This window comes from Rhodamnia argentea, chromosome 5, assembly GCF_020921035.1.
Source record: "Rhodamnia argentea isolate NSW1041297 chromosome 5, ASM2092103v1, whole genome shotgun sequence".
NCBI classification, from domain to species: domain Eukaryota; kingdom Viridiplantae; phylum Streptophyta; class Magnoliopsida; order Myrtales; family Myrtaceae; genus Rhodamnia; species Rhodamnia argentea.
Window position 1 is genome coordinate 24942804 of NC_063154.1, and position 27536 is coordinate 24970339.

Genomic DNA, 27536 nt, shown 5'->3' on the forward strand with positions numbered 1-27536 from the left:
TTTTCTCTAATTCCTAGCATTGACACAAATTACAAGGTCTTGATTAGTTTTCGCATATTAGTTACAACATAAACAATAGGCCTTAATGTGGCGATATTTCTTCAGTTCCAGGGAGAGGGCAAGAAGTTTCGCATAGAATTTTTTTTTTTTACATTCAAATGGAAGCCTAGTAAAGGACAAATGATTATTCGATGGATACACAGACAAAAAGCGCAAAATGGACGGAGTTTATGTTGGGAAATGCTGTTATCATGATTTGCGCAACCGTCGAAATGTGAGCTCATGGTGGTCGCATTGCACAAAAGACTGTGAGAAAATCGAGAGCTAACGTAGGCGTCGATTGTTCTATGCGGCATAATCGGCACTAACATAAACATTTTAAATAATATTTTAATATTTTTGAATTTTCTGATTTTTTTCTTTTTTCCCTTTTCCTTATTTTTTTTTCCCTTGATTTTGACTAAGGATCGGGTGAAAGCTCGCATCGCGGCCCTCGCTATGGCCAAGCAAGGGCTTGACAGCCTCATTGTGGCCAAACAAGGGCTTGGCTGGCCAAAACGAGGGCACGCGAGCTCTCGCCCAAGCCCTCAATGGCCACAACGAGGGCATCAGGTAAGGGCTACCAAGCCCTCTCTGGCCTCGCCCAAAAATCGAAAGAAAAGCAAGAAAAAGGTTTGGGGCTAAATTGATAAAAAGTTCAATAGATTTAGCACTTTTTTTTATAATTTTTCCTCGGTTATTACAATGATCATGGCGCACGTGAAGCCAATGCGCGTACACTGTCAGATCTTATGATTTTTATGTGGGACTTGCTTCATCTAACGGTGTATATGAATTGGGCTCGCAAGAGCACGTGGACCGGCGAGGACAAAATATTGAATGGATTGACTTCCAAACGGCACTTGCAGCCAACCCGGTCAACAGAGGAAATCCGCCACCTCCACACGACGTTGTCACCTCCTTAAGGACGATACAAACTAAGTTTTCTAAATAATGAACATGTGCATACATTATAACAATGAGTATTAAATGAATCGTAAATGAATTCTAAATTGATTTATTACTTACTTATATCCAACTTATCTCTGTAACTCTCTCTTTATTCTCTCTCGCTCTTATTCGATCTCACGCTTGCTCCCTCAGCACTTCATGAGTTTTTCCAGATTGAATTAAATATAAAAGGCTGTTGTTTGATTGTGCGAACATTTTTACCGAATATGATAAAGTCGAATAGCACAAGGATAGAATAGGATTTGAAGTATCCTATGCAGTGTTTGTAAATTTCTGGATATAATATAGGTTCAAACGAACATTATCCGAAATCAGAGTTTGGATCCTCTCTCTTTCTCTCATGATCGGTGGTGAAGGAAGATGAGACACCACAGGTCATCATCTTTATCCTCCAGCAACGATGTGTCCAAGGAACTTTATCTTGCTAATGATTAGCTGTCCTACGCCTCTCCAAAGGAAGAATAAGAACTGTCAACCAAGCAGTTGAGGGATATTCTTATTCTCAGCTTCAAACTACATTGGAACAAGCAAAGATAGACACTAACTAATCCTTTGATTAAAAAAAAAATTAAGGTCGATAGGCTCATTAGGTTTTTTTTTCTTTTTTCTAATTCATTCATTTACTTTTCTATATTGTGTATAACTCATATTTTCGCAGATCTTGTTTGGTTAAGTTTGAAGCAATTTGATTTAGAGGAAAGTATGTAAATCAAGGCCTCGTACTGATTTAGATAAACTAGTGACATTCGCTAGATAACTATTTATCGGTGGCGTCAATAGACGTTTATTTAAGCGAAGACGTTATTTCCAAACAAAAACAACATAAATTGTTTTAAAATATCAGAGTAACTTAAGTTAAGTTTATTTTCTTTTTGGTGGTCAAAAAGTTATGTTATTTGATAAGCAATGTCTGTGGTAAGAGTTTTAGAACTCTCTCTTTGTGCAAACTTAAGCATTTATCAAGGGATCAAAGAATGTTACACATGCTCCTTCCATGCCATGATAATGGACCCTCGTTCAAATTTGAAACCGGTCAACATTCCATGCACCTTCCTAATGTTCCAATGATGTACTTTTTGTATGAAATTATGACCAGCATTACGTGTTTGTAATTATGTGTCTTAAAGTTTGCGAATTTAGCAAAGCAGTGATTTTGTAAGGTGGTCCAATTGGGCACACTGGCCCATGCTGCGGGCATAGGATAAAAGTACTAATTTGATTTGTCAAATTTAGCCTTTTTTTTACGTCATCCCTTATAGAGGATTAGGTAGGTATATAAAAAAATACAATCAAGAACAAAAAGCGAGAAAGTGCAAACTTTTCTCTGCATTTTCGTTTATCGTTATTGACTAGATTTTGAAGATAATCAGCGGAATTTAAATAAAAGTTTTCTTGCTAACAAAGGAAAGACATTTTTTGTTAACCCATAGAGTATTCATCCGTAAGCTTTTCATTTGAGGACAAAGTTCCTAAACTTGGTTCACTTTAAGCTGGTGAGATGTCCGCATTCGGTTCCCCATTTATAAACGCAAGCGAAAATCTCTCTATCAAAAGCAGCAAAAGCCAGCGAAGAAGAAGGAGAGACTTTTGAGTTCATTAAGATGGCGGTTAGGTATCGCGGGCTCCGCTTTCTTCCCACCGATGATGAACTCTTTTTCCATTACTTGATCCCGAGTCTGCACCGAGAACCGCTACCCGATCCGGACGTCATCCGTGATTACGACTTGTACGGCGACGGCGATCCCTGGAAGAATTTTGGCAAAGATCGGGATGAGAAGTCATATGTTTTCACCATGCTGAAGAAGAAGAGCAAATCGAGAGTGGATAGGACTGTTGGCTCGGGTACTTGGAAGGGCGAACAGAGTTACAAAATCAAAGATTCGCAAGGTGAGGTAGTTGGCTACAAGAAACTCTTTACGTTCGAACCTAAAGCCAGCTCGAGCGCGGAAGCCGACAAGGCCAATAATGGACACTGGATCATGTACGAGTACTCGAGGCATCCACACAATATATGTGTTTCTTTCCCTTTTCTTTTAGGTTATTAATTATTCTAAATACACGTCCTTAATACTTTTGTATATGAATTACTTGGACACGATAACCGTTCCATGTCAAGTTTGTCGATGTTGGACAATTTTTTATGTATAATGTGTTCTTTGATCAATCGGTTAATTGCAAAAAAGCCACAAATAACAATTTTCATTATGGTGTGGTTGATCTAGAAAATGTGCTTTTGTCGTAACACCAATTTGGCTCTTGCTATAGATTGCATGTACATTTCGATTTGGCACAAATAGTCTCTTCTTATTTCATACAAGTATTTTTTGTTGTTTAATATTCTGTTTTCCCTTTTTTCTCAAAAAAAACAATGATTTATTTTGTTTATATATATAATGCAGGACACGGAGCGCGTATCTTATGCATTCTCAGCAACAAATACGTCGAGAAAGCAAGCACGAAGGTGTGTCAGAATCTGCATGGCCGAGTGCATCTTGAGGAAGAGAATCGACAAGCGAAGAAGGCACGCCCGCGCGCCGCGATGATCGGACAAATGCCGACGACATTCCTTCTGCCGCTTCGCCTCCCTCAACTCCTGCCACCACTCAAGCTCAACCAACGGCTTCCCCGCCTTTCAACGACGATGAAGTCGTCGTTCCGCAAAACATTTGTGACCCCCACTTCCCCGGATTTTGCTGGCGACGCCAACCTCAATTCACATGTTGCCGCGACGACAAAGACCGTGCCAAAGGACATCCACTGCGCTGCTGATTTCCCTGTTTTTGGCGGCCCGAATGGTGGTCGACATTCCAGGACGAGCACGGCGGCACCCGTGCTCAACTGGGAATGGACGAATCGGTTGAAGAATATGGAATTCACTCCGTTAGTCAAGTACCTCCTTTGTAAGGCCGTCAAGGATCGCGCTCGAGCTCTCCATGCAAGGAACGACCTCCGGGAGGAGTTCCAGCTGATTTGCCGACCTCCGGGAGATTTGATGATGCAAACTATTAATAACTTTGGTTATAGATTAAAGTGCTCGTGGTCTTCAAACTATTTAAGCCCTTTGTCTTCATTTTTTGTGCTGTTAACTTTGTCAAGAATGCCATTTGAGAAGGGAAAAGTACACTAGAAGTGTCATAACTTTTGTACGGCGTTCACTTGAGTGCCGTAACTTTCAAAATGTTCACTTAAGTGCCATAACTTTTAAAAATCGTTCACTTGAGTGCTACGTCGGAGCAAAATCGTTCACTTGAGTGCTACAGTAACTTTTCCGGCGTGCCACGTCATCTTTCCGGCGTCTACAGTAACTTTTCCGGCGTACTACAATAACTTTTCCGGCATCTACAGTACCTTTTCCGGCTGCCACATCAGCTTTTCCGGCTACCACGTCAACATGGCACTCAAGTGAACGATTTTTAAAAGTTATGGCACTTAAGTGAACGTTTTGAAAGTTATAACACTCAAGTGAACGCCGTACAAAAGTTATGGCACTTCTAGTGTACTTTTCCCCATTTGAGAAGCATCTTCTCTAACAGGAGCCCTTTTTCTTCTTCCTTTTATTCCTCGTAGTTATTTTTTCTTTTAAGTGGTGCTTGCATTTGTCATTTTTTTTTTCTGCTTGTTTAGTAAATAAATTAACTGCAAATTAAGTTGGTCATCAATCCACCACCGGCGTACGATTTTTGGGGCCATCGTTATCTATCATTAATGAACCAACAAAACACTCACAAATCAACACAATTCGCGCTAAAATGAATTAAAATACTTGAGATTATTTATGTTGTGCTTAGAGCTACATTTTTCATAAATCACCAATTATTATATTTAATCTCTTAGTTTTCATTTTAGAGAACCTACGAAAGAAAAAGTGATATTTGTATAAGACGGTAGCCTGCTATATTTACTTATACCATAAAAATTAAAATGTTTAATTTGATATCCCCCACTAAATTGCCTTTTTTAAATAGGAAAATGTAAAGAGGAAATTTAAATGTTAACCATTTACTTTGCACCACACCGTGTTTTTTCAAATTTTTAGTCAATCACAATTCTTAAAATGAAATTATGATGTTTAAAAGATTACTCGAGATTAAGAAATAGGAGTAACGGTGGCTTTGGTTTTGTTAAGATCTCCTATTTTGACGCCACGCGATAGAATTGTTGTCTTGTACGCCGCCGCAAGATCCTTGCACGCAAGACAGTATTTGTTGAAATTTTTCCATCTACAGTAGCACCTTTTTGTATATTTCTACTTATCCAAATTCGTTTATTCCTACTTTCTATTAGTTTCAATTTTGTCACTTTCACTATAGGTGTAATCCACTTTTAAGATGTTCAAATGTTTCTACTTGGTCATTTGCTAAACAAGAATCTGTGTATAGAAGACAATTTTCCATTTACATTTGGTTGTAGATTAATCAGTCAACTAGCTAGTAAGAGATGTTTCCCTTTAAATGACATCATGCTAATTTGATTGTCATTATTTCGGGCCTTCTTTTACCCTTTGCCGACATTATTATTAATATCATATAATTCGCAATTCCAACTTATTATCCGATCTAATTTGAGATCTAAATAATGCGTATCTATCAAGAGAATCTATATAGATCCTTATCCAATCATTTGTTTTAAATCCCTCTGAGTCCAATTCTTAAAATAACAAAATCGAACAGAGATCGTGTCGCCAATCGATTTTCTTCATCAGTTACGATTTCTTCTGGGGTGATGTCGCCCGGAGAGAGCAAAAGCCAAGCTGGATAGTCAAGCGCGGCCGTGAGACGATTCCGGACGGCAATCTGCAACAATCGACCGCCTCAGAAAGATGATAAATAAGAACCAAAAACTCACAGAAACCTCTCCATCATCTTATTCAGAGAGAGATGGAGAAGCCAGTAGTGCTATCATTCAGCGATCGAAAATATGAGGAGTCAGAGAAGGATGAGTCCTCTCGTTCGTCGTCGCCTCCGGAAACGCAAGCCGAGCGAAGGAATCGCCTCTGAAATTTCCATCCATCAGTGATCTGTTCTGAAATATCAATACGAGAACGAACTGCTCCGAGCTTCTCGGCGAATATATGCAGGGCCGAACCATAATATCACAAGAAGACGATGGAAGAGGAAAAATCGTCTGGAAATTGAAATAAATTATTTTCGGTCCTAGTTGGTTTTGATTCGTTTTGATTTAACATCGAAATAATTTGTATCTATCATGTGATACTATGCAATATTATAGCTTGTCGTTGAATCTACCGATTTGGCATCGATTTTATCCATTTTGGATTAATGGTTTAAGTCGTTTTCCAGGGGTAAATTATAACAATTCTGGTCCGGCGAGGGTAGGGAGTGGATGCTGAGACCAGAGGGCCTGGACAAGAAGCGGCTCCTAGTAGACTTATAGGACGGTGAGGAGGAACAAGACTGGACCAAACCACGCCCTAAAATAGGGGAAAATGTGATGATACAAGGAAGGGTCCAAAAACTCTCACATTGGATATGAGAGGGACCTTAGGATGCCTTATAAGGCTTGGGCACCCCTATCCTGTGTAACGTGTTTTCTAGGGGCGGTTTAGGCGGCCCTCGGAGAAGCAAAGCCGTGCGGGCCTCGATCCAAAGCGGACAATATTACAAAGTAGTAGCACCCAGGTCGTTACATAAATCATTGTATAATTTTGCCAACAATTGTGTAATTCCTTTTCATGTTTATTTTCAGAAGAAGAACAGATTTACACCATGTTTTTCGTTTCGTGGACAAAGTTAAAAATATGTTCTCAACTCTTATAACATGCGAGATCTTCTTTGTTATTACTTTTGACGCGGCTCGCCATGACTTTAGGCTTTAGGGTATGATTAGTGGTGGCATGGGGCTTGAGGCTCGTCTCTAAATTCCGTCAGCCAGATCGAGAGAAGGATCATTGTAGACTAAACTTCTCGAAACAATCCACCGTGCACGAATTTGTCAAGTGATGGGGACACCAATCGATACGGTTAATGAGTGGTATCGAACTCAGCTCTTCATTTGATCTGGGCTTTTTTTTTTTTCTCCTACAATTTTGTGATGAATTGGGTTAATTACATTAGAGGAGTCCATATCCTCCGCAATATTTAACAAGGGTGATTGCTAATTGACGGGTTGGATTCTCTCTCGGGACCACGTACACATAGAAGTCGGATCATATATAAAATGCAACCATATCTCGGAGGCCAAAACCATGGAGATTCGCAAGGAATATTATACCACACTTAGATACATGACAAATGGCCCTCCAATAGCAATTCCCTATTTATTAGCTAAATAATTCAGGGTCTAGAACCAATTTGTTTGAAACCTTAACTTAACCCCGACAACGAAACTGTCATTTGGAGGTGATTAGGACACTGATTGGCTCGATTCCAGGATTAATTAGTGACTCCAATAGTTTTCAAGGACTCCTCTGTTGGTGATCCGGGGGTCAGCCAAGTTCAGTGTTTCGTGCCAAGGATCGGGAACAAAGCCACCACCCAAAAAAAAAATTAAAAATCAGTGTCTCGGAATTACAAGACAGGTTAGTCCTTTTGGACATATTGGTTTTTTTTTTGGTCGAACTTTGGACATATTGTTTGTTGACTTCTTTTTGTTTATTCGATGGAAAATGTGTTTTAATATTTTTGTGTGGCTGATATTGCGAGCGATTGTTTAATTTCAGTGATGAGAAAGGAAATAGCATCACATAATACCGACGGCACACCCGATTAAGGTTTTCCTAAATCGGGAGGAAAAAGAACGAAAAAGGTTATAAATCTATTGCATTCATATTAATTCAATTCTAAAAGTTTCAATTTGATTGATTTACTCCTAAACCTTTTTGCACGGGTACTAATTCAGTCCATCCGATTAATTTTGATCAGAAATTACTGACGTGGAGGCCGACGATGCCACGTAGGATAGCCGACGCTAATGTGGACATGATTTTGTCATAATCTTTTAAAAATATATTTTTTAGTTATTTTTTCCTTTTTTTCTGAAACTTAGAATTTGGCCGGTATGCCCTTGGTGGCTGCTAGCGAGGGTCGCAACCCTCGCCCAGGGCTATCGTGGCCTCAAGCGTAGCCAACCGTCACCGACCAAACCTAAGTTTTAGGGAAAAAATAATTTTAAAAAATTTTAAAAATTATTAAATAATGTCAATGTCGGCGTTGGTCGCCTAAGTGGCATCACCTACGTCAACGATTTTTCAGCCAAAATTGGTCGACTGTACCGAATTGGTACAAATGCAAAAAGGTTTAGAACTAAATTGGTCAAATTGAAATGTTTAGAATTGAATTAGTACTAATGCAATATGTTTAAGACTTTTTTGGTACTTTTCCTCCGAATCGGGTGACTAATGGTCTAATAGATCAAAGTATTACTAAAACCGTTTCAATTTCTACTCAAAGCAAGTAGTCCGTGTAAAATCATGGAGGAGTAATTTCTTGCGGCTCCCTAATTGCGGCTTGATGACTTGACTCCGGCTTGACCCTTACGGTAGGCTTAGCATGATGTATGAGAACTCACCGAGAGTACAACCTCAAGATTAGAACCGTTAAACGGTTGGGACAGGTCAGGTTTGGTCCAACTCAAATAGACACATTTAACGCATTTTGACCCATTTTCATACAATGCAAATTAGTGACCAATACCCAACCCGATTCATACTCAAACCATATTTGACCCAATTCATACTCAACCCATATTCCTAAAGCAATTTTACTTTTGACACATTCTAGGAAAGCTCATACCTAAAACGGGGTAAGTTGGTGGAGTTAGTCGGAGCGGGAGAGAATAAAAAGAGAGTCATAGATGTGGTTTGGGTTTAAGTAAGTTATAAATCAATTTATGTCTCAGTTATGACCCATTTATAACCTATTTAACACTCATGTCATGTTTAAACACATTGATAACCCACTTATTGAATATAATTAATTCATATAGCAACTCAGCCCATTATATATGGATTAAAAAATGAGTTTATGATCCATTTTGATAGTCTATTAATGATTTACCTAGGCCTATGGATCGCGGTTCATCATAATCAGATCGGATGGGTCTTTGTCCAGACCAATTCTTTCCCCCATTGTAAGGACAAGTGACTTATAGAGATAGATTAGATCTAAATAAGTTGTAAACTCATCTATGACTCAGTCCCATTTATGACCCATATCACGTTTAAACACATTTGTGACCCGCTTATTGAATAATTAACAATATAACAACTCAGCTCATCACATACGGGATAAGAAATGAGTTTATGATCCATTTTAACATGTGTAATGAAGATTTACCCAGACTCATAGATAGAGGTTTATCATAATCAGATCAAAAGGATTTTGGTCCGAATAGGTCCTTTCGCCCCTTGTAACGATAAGTGAGTCAGATGTAAAGTACAACACTAATGATTTCCAGAAAAAGATGCCGTTCATTTGATGAGAAATGAAACGGAATACCAAAAATCTAAGTGGCTGAAGCTGAACTTGGAGTGGGAGAGTCAGAGTCCAAAAGGGATTCTTCACTTTTTTTCTCTTATTTAAAATCGTACTTGAGACTTTTATCTTGTTAGATCAGGTGAGACCCATTCGAGCTTTCCTCCTTGCGATGACTTGGCCCAATGAAGAAGTCAAAGATGTTTTTTTTCCCCGCTGTAATTTTGAAGTTTCCCTTACTCCACCGGGCCAAAACGGCTTTCGAGGAGCTTGCAATCTTAAGGCTTCAATACTAGGGCTTCGATTTTATGCTTGCGCCCACTTACCAATTCACTTTGCATTAACCATATGGGCCTGGTGGTGGTGACAATTGTGCAACTCCAAAGCCTTTCAGCAGTCAAGAATATCTCTCGTTCACATATCAACAATGAACCCACCCTCCCTATTGTATTAGTGTCAAATTTAGTCTTGAACCTTTTTTTATGCTAATTCGGTCCTAAACATTTTGCATTTGTGCCAATTAAGTCCTAAATCTTTTATTAGTGTCAATTCAATCCTAAATCTTTTGCATTTGTGTCAATTCATCCACGTCGGCGTCAACCGTGCCCCAAAGGACAATCGACGTCCACGCCAGCGATTTCTGGCCAAAATTAGCCAGATTGGCTTAATTGACATAAATACAAAATATTTAAGGCAGAATTGACACAAATGCAAAAGGTTTAAACTTGAATTGGCACTAATAAAAGGTTTAGGACTTAATTGGCACAAATACAAATGGTTTAGAACAGAATTGACACCAAAAAAAGGTTCAAGACTAAGTTGGCACTAATGCAATTGGTTTAAAACTTTTTTTACACTTTTTCCACAATTTGCACATCACAAACCTTGCACAAAATTTCGTAAATTGCAAATTTGCAAGATATGATTTGACCGTAGGATTCATGGACAATCTTTGCTGGTTCTTCTATTCTTGATGTGAAAAGATACATGGAATTTGGAAATGTAATGAGAAATAACTCGCACATGGGATGTTAAGAAAAACTCTCCTGTATCTTCCTCCGCATTGAAATGATCAGAGGTTTCTGCGAAAATGGAATGCGCACAAGCTTTGCATCGAGAGACATTTCAATTTTCAACTTCGATCTTGCATTACAAAACGGGTGCTTCGTCTACAAAAGCAGCAGAATAAACCCGCTTTGCGCGCGGTGAATACCTTCATAAACAGCCTTACCATGAAACTATATATAGAGATGGGACTGAATGGAAAAATCATCGGAGCGAGGCGACAATTTTTCCAGCATCGACCGAACGACAATCTTCACAGCTAACATAATCACAGACTATATTTTGTAGGGGAGGGAAAAAAAGCCAGGTTACCTTCTATTTTATTTATTTCCATGTATTAACGTCGCACGAAAGAATTTCTATCTTGTACACCGCAGCAACCAGCAAGATCCCTGTATGCAAGAGAGTATACTTCGAAATTTTTCCCTACACAGTTCCAACTTTCGTGTACTCCTACTTATCCACAAATTGGAAATTTGGTTTTTGAATGACCATACGATGAAACGCTTTCATCCGTTCGTTTACATCTACTCAACAATGTCGCTGTGAACGATTTGGCACATGACCTTTCCTATGAAATTTTGTTATCTTGCCCGTGCGCACCCTTCTACACCGCTTCCAAATCGTGCTAAAAGCCTCTACTTCGCCGCTGCCCCTGAACCATCCTTCCCGCTAAATTCTACCACGATCATCATCTCCTTGTCTTGTGGTGATCAGATACGTTTTACAAGTAGATCATTATGAATCAAGGATTTGTTCTCATCATAGGGATTAGGACATTTTACAAGTAGATCATGTACGAATCAAGTATGACCTCTTATGTATATAAGCTATACATAACTAGGATTTATAGATACCACAAAGAGCGAAAGAGAACTGGCACACGGAAGTTGTCTCGCATTGATCGGCATTCACTGCCTATCCATTTTGTGTCGTTTGCGATTCTAATGACCTTTTGTTGAAGGTCATGTTCATCCGCAATTGGCTTGCCCAAATTGGATGCATATGAGAAATTAGAATCTCTCACAAAAGAGGATGATGAATTTTTGGTCATCGAATATATTGGTTATTAGATCATTGTATAAAACTAAGGTACTTCAAGAAAAGTAATCATAATGGTCAAATCAAGACACATAGGTAATTCTTAAATTTATGAATCATGAATACATGATTGATTCGTATTGCAAGATTCAATAAATTACCTAAAATTAGTATTTGTATCATAGATATTTATGAACTCTTATGCAATTTAATAGATATTACAGTTTTGACTAAGAATTATGATCTTGGAAATAAAAATCTTAATTTCGAGTGTGTGTGATGATCCCCTATGCATAAGAAGTTATAAATTCCAATTGCTTTTTTGAAAATAAAATTACATTTGATTTTAGATCACACATGCTTATATAGGTGATTTCATTTTTCATTGCATTATAAAGTGCAAAGCTATTTTTAACTATTATGTAACTACCTGAGTACAATGGGAGAAGGACAATAGAAGTGCCAAAGGCAGTGTTCGGTGCTCGTTTTAGTTTCAAAAGTTTTCGTCGGCTTACTTAAGTGCGAAAACCGAGAACACAAGCGTTACAAATTCCAAACCCACATGGCTAGACACTTAGGGCCTGCATGATAACCATTCCGATCCGAAAAATAATGATTCTGATTAAAAATGACTTTTTCTGATTCTGTTTCTTGGATGAGCTTTAGAGAATCAAAACACGTTTAGTAACTACCCAAAATTTATGTTTCTGGAACAAAAACACGTTTGATAACCACACAAAATTTATGTTCTCGGAAATAATTGCTCTTCCCAGTTTTTGTCATTTAAGTCAAATAATTATGCAGTTACTATGTAAAATTCCATCCTACATTTCGAATTAATCGAAGATTAATTCATATTGCTTCTCTTGTATAACATATTGCATATTGAAATGTAAAAATAAATATCAAGAATCATCACGAATCATTTTCGCCATTTACTGTGGGGTTTCATCGAACTTTTTTGAGCGAGCGGATAATCGACACGAGCGACACCCTTGTTTCTACAAGGAAAATGCACTACACTGCCCTGCATTGGTTTGCGTTTTTTGTTCAAGGAAATCAAATCTCAATCTTAATTCATCGAAAACGTAAGAACAATAGCTTGCTAAATGTTCATGATGGTTATTTTGTCTTTTTCCAAAATTTTCTAGACTTAGACTAAGTCTAAAGTACATTAATCTAGGTAAATCAAATGCGCAATCAAGGAATCATGACATTGATAAATCACATCTTAGAACCCTAATGAAGCCCTAAGAGCTTAGAGAAATGTGGTTCGAGCTTAATTACAAAGGTGTTTATGATTGTTCTAAAAAAGAACAAAATCTATGAAATCTAGGCCTAAATTTATGAAAATAAGGTCAAACTAGCCTAATCTAAGATTCTTCTATTTTTAGAGATTTTCTGAAAATTTTCTAATTTTTTTTGTGAATTTTTCAAAAAAAATTCAAATTTTATTTTATTTTATATTTTATTATCTTATATATTTTTCTTTGAAAATAAGACCTTGTTCTGTTTAGCAGGAGGAAAAACTAGCGAGAGAATTGAAAAAGAAAAGTGAGAGATGTCGAACTTTGTTTTGTTTTGTGATTCTCAAAAGTGATTCTTTTTTTCTAGAGCTAATTTTTTTTTTCTTGTTTTTCTTCAAAACTGTTTCCGAGAATAGAATCAGAATCATTTACATTACCAAATAAGATTCTCATTTTTTTTATTTCAAAAAACAGAATCAAAGAATTAGAATGGTTGCCATGCAGTCCCTTATTAACCTATTCTTTAGAAAAGATTTACATAAAAAAATTTGATAGATATAGGAAATAATACAAGTAATAAGTGCAAATAGAATGAGAAAAAACGAAGAGACAACAATTTAAAGAAAGAGATGCCAATCGAAAATGAATGGTGAGGATATTAGAAGAAACAAATGCGTTTGTCCATATAGAGAAAAGATAAGTAAGATGATTTTTTATTCCATCTAAATTGTAATGCATCAGTTCACAATATCATCTTTCCCTACCATACATTTACATAAGAGGCTTCCTTCCCATTTGTGTAGGAGGCTTCCATGGGTAACAAGCAGTATAGTCTCCGGTGTGCATATCAAACCTACAAGGACCATTGGGCGAGATCTTCCAAACACACAGGTCGCAAGCTCCTTCATCCCTCTTTTGATTATATACGTCAAACTGGTGAAATTGACCCGGCCATGAGAAGTCACAAACGAACAACTTCTTCCCATACAAATGGGTTTTAACTTCGAATCCCCATATGGTCGTTATGTATTGGACTCCGAGATCGTCTTGCTTGGATTTGCAATGCACTATTAGAGTAGTTTTAACCGGCAAACTATTAAAGATCTCAACATATGGCTTGCTCCTAACCGGCTTCCATGGATAACAATCAGTATAGTCTCCGGTGTGTAAATCAAACTTACAAGGAGCATCGGGCGAGATCTTCCAAACACATAGATCGCAAGCTCTTCCATCCCTCTCTTGATTATATATGTCAAACCGGTGAAACTGACTCGCCCATGAAAAGTAGCAAACGAGCCACTTAGTCCCAGTTTCAAGTCCGAATCCCCAGATAGTCGTTATGTACTGGACTCCGAGATCGTCATGCTTGGATTTGCAATGCACTGTTAGAGTAGTGTTAGCTGACAAATTGTTAAACATCTCCACATATGTCTTGCTCCAAACATGTCGTGCACAGCTAGTTAGCAGCAAAAAAGAAGTAACCACGAGCTTAGCTGATGAATTCATTGGCGAGGGGTGTCTTTGCTCCAATTCCAACACCATTTAGCTATTTAAGGATGAAAAATGGAGGAGATCGGATGTCGCCAACTTGGCATAACCATATAGCCTTTTATTCTTGTTCTTTTTTGCTATGGGATGAGAATTCCTATAATACCTTCTGGATTTTTTTTCCTTTTTCAGATTGGGATAAGATAAGCTCAGTTCCGAATCGAGTAGGATATCTTATCCATAGATTAATTAAAGGAGAGAAACTAAAGACAACTTTGTTTTCGTTACCCTTTTATTTTTCTTCTTTTATAAGTCTGGGGTAAAAATTTCCATATTACCTTTTATTTTTCCATCTTACCTCTTATTTCTTGTTCCTTCTTATTCTGGGACAAGAATTACCATATTACCTCTTATTTTAGTTAATTTCCATATATTGACGTCGCACGATAGAATTTTGTCGGTTCCGGTGAATCTCATAAAACTTTGTCACTTTCTATCGATTCCAACTCGTGATTCGAGTGGAGTAGGGAGGCATGAGGAGGAAGCAGGTTTCGTAACCTCCACACGGCACATAATACACAGTGTAGCTTGTATAATAGAATAGGATATGATAGAACCGGACTGAAAAAAAAAAAAAAAAAAAACTCATGATTCGAGATTCACATAACACATATCTATTAGAGGCGAATCTATGTCGATGTTACATCTTAACGTATTTATCAATTCAATATCGATTTTACCAATTCATAAATAATTTTATTTCACCTATTAAATGGACTAGGTCTCATCCCGTTTAAGGGTGAATTACTGTGTTCCTTATAACATCTTCTCAACAATGTAGATAATGATATGTAAATAAAAAACCGGCTACGAATGATGTGGCACATTGTTGAGGTTGATGTCTTGTATTCTGTTATCCAAGAGATTATGAGGCGGTTCCGAAAGGCCCCCTGCGATTGGCCGCTAGAGGCGTTTTATGTTTAGTTATAGAAAGATTTCTATGGGAAAATTAAATATTTTAGGATATGTGGATAATTTTGTAATTTGTGCCATGTAGGGTTTCGCTATATATATTTAGGGCGAAACAGGTCTCTATGATATAGAGAGGGTGTGAGAAAGAGCGGTTGTACACTTTTCTACGTTATTAGTGAAACAGATCTCATCTCCCCGTGGACGTAGGTAGGCGAAACATCTCCGCTACCGAACCACGTAAATTCTTGTGTTGTGCGAATTTCCATTACTTTCTTGCATCGTTGATAGGATCGAATTTAGATATTCGACACACATAACCTTTTCAATGATATGCTTAACGTGCACTTCGAATTGTGTTATCTTTGCCTATCTACACCCTTCTCCACCGCTTCCAAATCGCGCTAAAAACCTCTACTGCACCACCAGCGTTGCTACCGCAAAACCTTTCTTCCCGATACCATCTACCACAATCAACATCTCTTTGTCTTCTAGTGATTGGAGACCTTACGTAGCGATCCTCAATACGAACCAGCGGATAGGGGTGTCAATGGGCCGGGTCGGGCCGGGTCTCATATATGCTCAACCTGGCCCGAAACCAAACAGCGCCAAGCTCAGCCCGAAACCAAACAGTGCCAAGCTCGGCCGGCCCAATACCCGAATCAGATACCTCCAATATATTCGGGTCGGGTCGCCCTTTTTTCCTTTTTTTTTTTTTGGAGAATCGAGCAATTATGCACGTCTTAATGCAATAAGTAAAGTCTTCGACCAGGGAAAAAAAAATGCAATAAGTAAAGTCAAAGCTATTCACATCTAGCTGGGTAAACCACTTATGGAGCTCCTTAGGCCATTCCATAAGAGGACTCGAGAGAGATACCACCTTGGCCGAGTATTTTTCATTATCGATTTATATATATCAAGCAACTAATTAGCGATAAAGGATTTAATTTGTTCTAGCCCAGGTTGAAGCAGCTGCAATTTATTTTGTATAAATGCATGACTCCACCACGTAATTCAGGAACTATCTCAGCAACATTTGACTCGAAGTTCTACACTAAGGTTAAATTAAATCACCAGCTAAACTCGCAATCACTCATCGACTAGAAAAATGGAAAAGCAAGACTTTGCTTCCACTACTAGTACTGCCCTTTTGCGACATAACATAACAAGGATTACCACTCTTTGTGCCAAATTCCTTTCATCACCAACCTCAGAATCATAAACGAGGGAATAGTTCTATCCAAAGCCGACTCACTACTGATCCAGACACATCTCAGCCATCAACCAATAGGAACAACGGCCCAGAATCACGAATTAAACTTCAAGCTCGGAAATACCAATTGACGAATTCGTACACAAACCCGAGCTCACCGAACATTCAACTCTTACCCATGATCAAATCATAACAAATCTCAGCAAGAAAGAACAAGAATCGCTCGAAAAGAAGTCTCCTAATCAAGAATCCAACACATCCCCCATAAAAAAAAGAGGGGGGGTGGGGGGGGTGGGTGGGGGGATATAAGCAGAACAGCCTCGGATCCAACAAAGATCGAGAACCACTTTGACCAATAACGAATGACGAAAAGGCTCAAGAAACACTTTGGCGGGGGCGGAGGAAGGGAGGAGGCTCTGCGGTGGCCCTCCCCCGAGACGGCGCGTCTTGCCGAGGTAGGAGGAGAAGGGCATCGTCCCGTGTTTTGCGTACACGTGAGATAGATAGAAAGGGAGAGATATATGTACTGGAATCTACGAGATTGATGTCATTTCAGACGGTGTTGGTGCAGCGGCGTGCCAGCAAGAGGAGGTAGGTATGCGGTGGGAGACTTCGGAGCAAAGCGATGGTACCGAAGAGAGCATGTGCGGAGGACTGGTGTGCGGAGGACTGGTGAGCGCGCGCTGTTTGGGTTGGTTGGCCTCGCGACTTGGGTTGAAGTGCGAGAAAGCTCGGAACCATATTATATCTTGTGAGAGGATTCCATGCATAACAAATGTCAAACTCTCCACAGACAGTAGGTGCAGTAACCTTCGTCCTTCAGTCTGTACACAGATATGTCGAACCGATGAACTTAACACGGCCATGACATGTCGCAAAAGAAGAACATCATGCCGAGGATACCCAGCTTATAGTTTATTTATCACTCGAACTCCAAGATCATCATCCTTGAATTTACAATGAACTCCGATATTCTTGGCCGAAACCTTGTGTATATATATTGAATAGAAGGAAAATGGAAACAAGCTTAACATAGGTGTTGTCTCGATAAGCAGAGACAATTGCAAAGAGAGAGAGAGAGAGAGAGAGAGAGAGAGAGAGAGAAGTGACATGAGGAAGTTATATCACACGCCTAAGCATTCACTACCTGTCAATTTTGTGTCGATTTGGATTTACGTAACCTTTCGTTGAAGGTCATTTTGCGCACTCGTGCGGTTCACACAAATTCGATGTGTCTGAAAAATTAGAATCGCTCGCAAGAGAAGGTGATAAAGAATTTTGTCAGTTTCAATGAATCTTAGAAAAGTTTGTCGATTTCTATCGATTCCAACTCATGATTCAAGTGGAGTGATGAGGCATGAGGAGGAAGCAAGTTTCGTAACCTGCACACGGCACATGACACACACGGTGTGGCTTGTGTAGTAGAATATGATATGATAGAACCATACTAAAAAAAAAGAACTCATGATTCAAGATTCAAATAACACATATCTATTAGAGGCAAATCTATGTCGATGTTAAATCTTAACGTATTTATCGATTCAATATCGATTTTACCAATTCATAAGTAATTTTATTTCACCTATTAAATGGACTAGGTCTCGTCCCGTTTAAGGGTGAATTACTGGGTTCCTTATAACATCTTCTCAACAATGTAGATAATGATATGTAAATCAAAAACCGGCTGCGAATGATGTGGCACATAAACTTTTCTATGATATGCTTAACGTGCACTTCGAATTGTGTTATCTTTGCCTATCTACACCCTTCTCCATCGCTTCCAAATCACGCTAAAAACCTCTATTGCACCACCAGCGTTGCTACCGCAGAACCTTTCTTCCCGATAACATCTACCACAATCAACATCTCTTTGTCTTGTGGTGATTAGAGACCTTCCGTAGCGATCCTCAATACGAACCGGCGGACAGGGGTGTCAATGGGCCGGGTCTCATACAAGCCTTACCCGGCCCAAAACCAAATAGCGCCACGCTCGGCCCAGCTTGGCTCGGCTCGGGATGACCCGATACCCGAATCATATACCTCCAAGATATTTGGGTCGGGTCGGGTCGCTTCTTCTTCTTCTTCTTCTTTTGGAGAATCGAGCAATTATGCACGTCTTAATGCAATAAGTAAAGTCTTCGACCAGGAAAATAAAATGCAATAAGTAAAGTCAAAGCTATTCACATCTAGCTGGGTAAACCACTTATGGAGCTCCTTAGGTCATTCCATGAAAGGACACGAGAGAGATACCACCTTGGCTGAGTATTTTTCATTGTCGATTTATATATCAAGCAATTAAGGCTGCGTATGGTAACGTTTCAGAAAAAGTATTTCTATTCCTAAAGTGTTCCGGAAACACTTTTGAGAAACAAAAACACTTTTGGAGCAGAAATAAGAAAAAAAAAAAAAAAGTTGCTTTTGTATTCTCAGAACACTTTTTAAAAACAAATTTGGAACATATTTTAATAACATTTGGGAATAATTTTATTTTTGAACACACTCTCTTCTCTTTTATTCTTGCACGATGTTGACACTCGATTTTTTATGATTTCATTTTAGAAAATTAATTAAAAATACCAAAACAATTCATAAAATTACAAAATCAACCTTGGAAGCTTTGGCCTAACCTTATGAACAAATTTTGAACGAAAAATGTTTTTCGTAATTTTTGACATTTTTCAGATTTATTTTAATTATAAAAATAGCCTAAAATAAGAAAAAAAAAATAGTATTCATGGTCATAAAAATACGCAAAAATAGTCCATATTTTTATTTTAATTCCCTTTTCATTTTGGCCTCTTAAAGTTTTAAAAATTCGGTTTGGGACTACATGCCTCTTCATTGAACATAATCCTAAATTGACTAAAAAATTTCAGTTTAAATCATTTTAGCCAAATATTTTTACGTTTAGAGTCATGACATGAGACTTTGATACGTTGCATCTCATTTTAGTCCTCATGTTTGAAAAAATTGCACATTTGGACTAAAAGGACCTAGATGCACAAATATTTTTCATAAAGGACTTAATTTGTTCTGGCCCAGGTTGAAGCGGCTGCAATTTACTTTATATAAATGCATGACTCCACGTAATTCAGGAGCTATCTCAGCAACATTTGACTCGAAGTTCTACACTAAGCTAAATTAAATCACCAGCTAAAGTCGCAATTACTCATCGACTAGAAAAAGGGCAAAGCAAGACTTTGCTTCTACTACTAGTACCGTCCTTTTGCGAGATAACATGACAAGGATTACCACTCTTTGTGCCAAATTCCTTTCATCACCAACCTTAGAATCATAAACGAGGAAATAGTTCTATCCAAAGCCGATTCGCTACTGATCCAGACACATCTCAGCCTTCCCAAACATCAACCAATAGGAACAACGGCCCAGAATCACGAATTAAACTTCGAGCTCGGAAATACCAATTGACGAATTCGTATACAAGCCCGAGCTCACCGAACATTCCACTCTTACCCACGATCAAATCATAACAAATCTCAGCAAGAAAGAACAAGAATCGCTCGAAAAATAAGCCTCCTAATCAAGAATCCAACACATCCCCCATTAAAAAATAAAATAAAAGGGATATAAGCAGAACAGCCTCGAATCCAACAAAGATCGTCAACCACTTTGACCAATAACGAATGACGAAAGGGCTCAAGAACCACTTTGGCGGGGGCGGAGGAAGGGAGGAGGCTCTGCGGTGGCCCTCCCCCGAGACGGCGCGTCTTGCCGAGGTAGGAGGAGAAGGGCATCGTCTCGTGTCGTACGCGCATGTGAGATAGATTGATAGAGAGAGAGAGAGATATATATATATATATATACTGGGATCTATGAGATTGATGTCATTTCAGTCGGTGTTGGTGCAGTGGGGCACCAGCAAGAGGCGGTAGGTGTGCGGTGGGAGACTTCGGAGCAAAGCGATGGTACCGAAGAGAGCATCTGTGAAGGACCGGGGAGTGCGCGTTGTTTGGGTTGGTTGGCCTCGCGATTTGGGTTAAAATGCGAGAGAGCTCGGAACCATATTATATCTTGTGAGAGGATTCCATGGATAACAAATGTCAAACTCTCCACAGACAGTTGGTGCAGTAATTTTTGTCCTTCAGTCTGTGTACAGATATGTTGAACCGATGAACTTAACACGGCCATGACATGTCGCAAAAGAAGAACATTATGCCGAGGATATATTGGTTCTTCTTAAATCCTTGAATGGGACTAAGGTAATTGTTAAATCGAGATGCGCATCATTAATCGAAATCTTAAAGTTATGAATCATGAATTGATAATAGGTTCATATCGCAAGATTCGGTAAATTACCTAAAATTTGTATTTATGTCGTAAACATTTATAAATTCTATAAATAAATTAATGAGATGTACAATTCTGAGTAAGAATTGTGATTTGGAAAATAAAAATCTTAATTTCGAGGGGGTGTGATGATCCCCTATGCATGAGAACTTATGAATTCCAATTGTTCTATTGAAAATAAAAGTTTCATTCAAATAAGATCACGAATACTTGTATGTCATTTCATTTTTCACTACACTATTAGCTGTAAAAATTGTTTTTAAATTATTTTGTAACTATCTGAGTACAATATATGACATCTTTCATTGTTGAATAAATCACCTATGATTTCGAAAAATAAATATATACACAGAAAATCGAGTCGCTACACTTATCGAATCTGATAGATTTACTTGCGGTTCGGGTGATTAATGATTCACAATGCGTGTTACTAAAGCCTCAAGTTGGATTTTTCTTTTTGGTCTCAAGTCTTGAATGGGATTGGATCGGATCGTACCATTCCAATAAATATGAAAATAATCTATATTGAAACAAAAAAACAAAGGCGCGAAGAGGAAGGTTTGGATGAATGCTTATAGAAGTTCATTCAATGCGTTCTCTCTCAAAGCTCTAAAATAGTCTCACAGGGTTTAAGATCCTCCGATTTACATGAAATATCCGACATCATTTAAAAGAAAGTTTTTTTTCTTTAATAAAATTATATCATTTAAATGATCACTTGAGAAGTTATAGCACCAAAATGAGTATCGTATGAAACAGTGTCATTTTGATGTCAAATTTGTCGTACTTTTCATAAGTTCTGTGCAGTGAAAATCAACATGAGAGAAAAAAAAAAGTAAATAAAAGTGAGCATATTGAATCATCCTTTTCTTTCGCTTAAAATCTTTATTTTACCGGAAGTATAATTCCGAAAGTTTAGTAAAAGCGAGGCAAAAACTGATTTTCCCTTAATATGGAGAAAATATAAAGGGTCGATGTTAGACATGAAAATAAAATAAATTGGTCCTTTATATTTACACTTTCAATGCGTAAAAAGAATATTTTTTTTTTATTTAATGGCTTAAATTGTCGGGTATTTTTTTAAGAAAATCCAATTAACTCTTCATCCTCTTTCGCTGATGGTGTGATGCTGCCGTCCACCAACCAACTCCTCTTGCTAGACTGAGTCACTTCGGTGGCGTCACCCTCAGATAGCCATGTTCGCCGCCTTCCGCCGCTCCCGAGCCGCCATCAAACGCCTCTCGGCCGCCATCACTACCACCTCCGTTGCCAAACCTTCCTACCAGGTAGATTGCCCGGCGATCGGCGGCTCCTCGTCCCCCGCCGCGACCAGAGGCGCCACAAGTGGGACGGGGCCGAGTACGACCACATCAGGGCAGACGTAAATTGTCCTCGGTGCTCGAAGCAAATGCCCCTCCTCTTCTCCAATCGCCCCCTCTCCATTACCGGACGAGAGCCCAGCGTCTACCAGGCCCTAAACCTTTGCCCCCACTGCCGGACCGCCTTCTACTTCAGGCCTTTCAAGCTGGAGCCACTGCAGGGGAGCTTCGTCGAGATCGGCCGGGTCTCTGCCAAGGACATGGAGCAGCGTCGCGATGCTTCCTGTGTGAAGAGCGAAGGTTGCGGTGAAATGGTGGAGATAGGCGTGGCGGTTGCGGAGGAGAAAAACGGAGGTTGGGAAGGAGGTGCGAAGTTGGGGAGGAAGTTGCCGACGCCGAAGGAGATTTCCAAGGGGCTTGACGGGTTCGTTGTTGGGCAGGAAATGGCGAAAAAGGTTCCGATTCTTGCTTTATTTTTGGGTTTTTTGTTTTTTGTTTTTTTTGGATTCATGTAATTGTGAGCGAATTTGTGTAGAATTTGCGCTGCAACTGCACGATAAGCATCATGAAGATTACATTCTGGAAGTGCACTTTTTGTTAGTTGAATCAGTCTTTGCAAGCACTACTATTCCCCCGTGAACAGGTTCTTGCTGTGGCAGTGTACAACCACTACAAGAGAATATGTCACTCCTCTGTCAGGAAAGAGTTAGTTTTCCGGCTCTTCCTGATTTACGTCAGTTAGTGTTCTTATAGCTCATAGATCTTCCAATTTATCTCTGTTTAGTGTGCTTTGAAATCTTGTTTACATTTTGAAACTTGTCTCTGAGCAATTGATGTCTTTACCAGGTCATTTGGGGACTTATCTTTTGGTGATTTTGCTGATGATATTTGACGTGTTTCTGTGGAGATAGAGAAAAGCAATATACTGTTGCTGGGTCCCACTGGCTCGGGTACGAACAGTTCTTGTAATATGTGATATTTGTCTTGCAGTTATAGGACATGTTGGGGGTCATAAGTTTGTATGATTGTGGACTGTTTTACTTCTGTCGTGCTTTTAAGGATAGGGAAGACATTGCTGGCGAAGACGCTAGCTCGCGTTGTGTCCCATTTGTTGTTGCAGATGCCACAACATTGACAGAGGCGAGTAATCCTCCTTCTTGATCTCAGTGAAAAGTGTTGGACAGATCTTTTTGTTAGTTGAATCAGTCTTTGCTAGCACTAAGATTCCCAATGCTTGGGAATGCTGAAAGCCTACAGCTGGTAGAGACCAATATGGGGCTTTTAGTATTTGGCTAAATGCTTAAAGATTTTTTTTCCTTTCAAAACTACCCTCACAAATTCCCAATTTTTTCGTTCTTGCCCCTCTTTATTACTGGTCATCTTCTTGAGAGTTGAGGAGACCAGATCTGGCCGACGAGTGAACCCAGGCACTATGCCTGGGTCGCACGAAAGCAAACCACTTATATTGTATTGCGACTCTTTTATATGCTAATGATCCTTTCATGATTCTTCTCTCCTGAATTGCGACTCTGTTTTGCTCAAAAGTAGACCACTTGTTCTATATGCATGTGCTTTCTTCTGGACTTTTGCTCCCTCTCTCTCTCTCTCTGCACACACTTGACCTACAAGATCACACATTTTCCTGCTTCCTCTATTTCTTGGCCATTTTCAAGAACTGAAAATGCCCACGAAGCTTTGAGCTTTTCAACTTGTGGGTTGCTGAGATCTTTTCGTGGTAGTTGATTATCTGGTCAATTTCTTGTTGTGAAGCTGAAAATCATTTGGATTCGGCTCCAAGTTGCAATCTTTATGAGACCCATTTTTCACCGGTGAAGCAATGTACCATAAACCATCAACAATATCGGTGGGATAGCGATTGATGTACCCCATTCTCAATATCGCGTCTTGCATAGTAGAAGATGAACTTTGTCAAACGAAACGGGACTTAGTTCATGGTGGGTGACGGTAAGGTGTCTTATGCGAATGGTTGGAACTTGTACTGGTTTATGGATCAAGCAGCGGATGAGTACAACATAACTAGGATCTGAGCCATGTTTCAGGCTAGGTCAAAGATGGGCATGATTGTTTGCTAAGCTTGGGCGATCAAAGTTTCTTTGCAAAGTTATTTTTACCAAACACTATTTAACCCAAAGCCCATTTTCAAATGAGTTTTTACCAAATGCAATTAGCATTTTCCCAAACCTTTTTAGATTGAAAACATTTGCATTTCCCCGAAACCCATTTCAAATGCTGAACCAAACTCACCCTAAGGTATTGCACCTTGTGATGAAATGATCGTTCGTGGCAATAGGTCTCACCTTCAGCCACAAAAAATAATTCTCCCAGTGGAATATTAGACTTGCTACCACCAAATATATATTTTGTTTCATGGCGAAAGATAGGAACTTCAAGAGAAAAGGACGACTCTGTCCCAAAGATTGCTTCTATCTTCACGGGCGATTCTCGGGAATCTGTGCACAAGAAGCATTTGGCTAGATAGCAAGAATTTTCATCTCCCAACATATTACTACTGAAGCCTCTTTTGCTGAAGTAATGAATCCGAACACTTTCACACTCCATCTAAGTAGTGAGACTATCCATTCCAGATTGAACTGGGTCCGGATTCTTTGTGAAAAAAAAAGGACCAGCGATTTAAAAAAATTGGGGTCCACAGGACATTACTATTCTGACAGTCACTAAAAAAATGTTGTGCTAGTACACTCTAAATTGATCTTTAATCATTGTCATGTTAAAAATTTGAAAATGAGGGTACTTTAGTCTTTTAGAGAGTGAATAGATAAGTTTGAGACTTCGACAAAAAAAAAAAAGAATAAATAAGTTTGAGATTAATTTTAAAATTAACACCACCAAAAACCACAAAATGGTAAAGTCATGCCTCGTCTACGACAAACTACTTTTTGTATAACAAAAGCTCTCAAACCGGTAAACTCGTGCCGCATTTATTCTAAATTGGTGTACCCATGCCACATTGACCTTCAAACCAATTTTTAATTCACAAAAAAAATCCCAAATTAATACATCCGAGCAACATTTGCTTCCAAGCCGGTGCACCCATGCCACATTTACCCCAAAACAATCTCAAAATTACAACAATTTATGGAAAATGTGACATGATTATAAACGTGGCACGGGTATAGTAGTTTGGGATTTTTTATGACGCAAAAATGGATTTGAGGTAAATCTGATATAGGTGTACAAGTTAATGATAAATGTGGCATAGATGCATCAATTTGAGGTTTTTGATAGTATTAGCCCTTGATTTTATGTTGTACCAAGTATATTATGTTGAAATCTACTATGCATAAAAAAAATAACAATAAAACCATGCTATATGGTAAGTCTTATCATATGAAAGGAAAATTTGTCATTCCTATATAAGTAATTTTATTATCTCAAAAGATTATTTACTGACTCTTGTTGGAGGCACCTGTTAAGCATACTAGTCATTTACATCTTCCCACACGAATTAAGATATTTAACCAAGAACAAGTTTGTGAGCTGAGCGCCCTACTCAGTCCAATTTAGTGGTATCCGATCCAACTGTGCAAAAATTACTTTCTCAAATGTATTCATCAATAGTATCTTCAAATAGACACTCATTGTCTGACCCAAAAAAAACAAAAATAGATACCCATTTATCTATTTTTTTAAGTGCTCTTAAGATATTTGTTAAGCAACCAACTAAGTAAATATTATCATTTTCAATGCACTAATTGTTCTCATGATATTCACAGTCAATATATTGAAGATCGAAAATTTCTTCTGTAAACATATTTAACAAGTACAGCTAGAACGGTGATTAAAAAGACCCTTTTTAGTAATATGTAACTAATTTACTTGACATTTGTTAACACATTTGAGAAATTACTATCATTCGTTGAATACTAACAATCTAACTCTTAATCCCTTATTTAAGTAACATATCTCTAGAATGTTTCTCCGTTTTTTTTTTTTTTTTGTAGTTATTGACCAGATTTTGAAAATAATCAAAGAAACTCCAATAATATTATTGGTCGTGCCAAGATTCTTGCTAAAAGGAAAGACGTTTTACTTTAACCTACCATCCAAGAATCTGCTTACGGATAAAGTTCGTAAACTTAGTTGACTTTAAGTCAATGAGATTTCCGAATTTGGTCCGTGCTTATAAAAGCACAGGAGAGCGAAACTCTCTTGAAAGGAAATAACGCCAGAGTAGAAGAAAGAAGAGATTCAATCATCATTTTCGAGTTCATTACGATGGTGATTAGGTACCACAAGCTTCGTTTTCTTCCCACCGACAATGAACTCTTTTTCGATTACACGATGCTGAGGCTACACCAAGAACCGCTGCCCGATCCGGACGTTTTCCGTGAGTACAACGCATATGGTGGCAGCGATCCTTGGAAGATCTTTGGCAAGGATCAAGATGAGGAGTCCTATGTTTTCACCATGCTGAAGAAGAAGAGCAAATCAAGAGTGGATAGGACTGCTAGCTCGGGTAGTTGGAAGGGCGAACAAAGTTAAAAAATCAAGGTTCTGCAAGGTGAGGTAGTTGGCTACAAGAAACTCTGTACTTTCACACCGATAGTCAGCTCGAGCGCGGAAGCCGACAAGACGGATAATCTCGAAGCATCCCTACAATATGTGTGTTTCTTTCCCTTTCCTTTTAGGTTACTAATAATCCCAAATACGGGGTTGGTTGGTATATCCTGGTTAATGCTTTTGTCGATATGAATTCCCTAAACACGGATATTCGTTCTAGTTTGACAATCTCATATGTTCGAAATTGTAAGGTGTTTATTTACGTAATTCAGTTGCGTTTTTATGGATGCTAACTAGATCTATCCAATTTCAAAGCAGTAGTTAGGGCTCGATCGATGATATAAATGTGTTTATGGTCCATCAACAGTGGACCGCAAAAGAGATTAGGGTATAAAAGGATTTGTTTGATCAACCGGTCAATTGCAAAAAGTCACAAAATTACCGCGGTTGATCTAGTGTGCTTTTTGTCGTAACACCAACTTTTAGGCATAAATATTCTGTCATTTTTTCACGAAACATCTGCGGTCCCACATTCCTGGATTTTGCTGGTGACGCCAACCTCAATTCACATCCCGCGGCGACGACAATGGCCGTACCGGAGGACATCCACTGCACCTAATTTCCCGGCTTTTGGCGGGGGCAACTGCCGGTCCACTTTCCACGATGAGCACGACAGTATCCTCGCTCTACAGGGAATGGGCGGATCAGTTGAAGAATATGGAAATAAGTCCGTTAATCAAGTACCGCTTTTGTACAATTCTCAAGGATCGCGCTCGAGCTCTCTATGCAGGGAACGACCTCATTGAATCGAACCCAGGAGGAGTTCCAGCCATATTAGGAGAATTGATGAACATCACGTTCTTAATTGCAATTATTACTAATTTTTCTGCGCCTTCGGATG

General features: G+C 38.8%; 1 pseudogene; it reads left to right on the top strand.

The window, feature by feature from the left end:
* The first annotated feature begins 2612 nt into the window (after window positions 1–2612).
* Window positions 2613–27536, top strand: LOC125315110 (annotated as a pseudogene).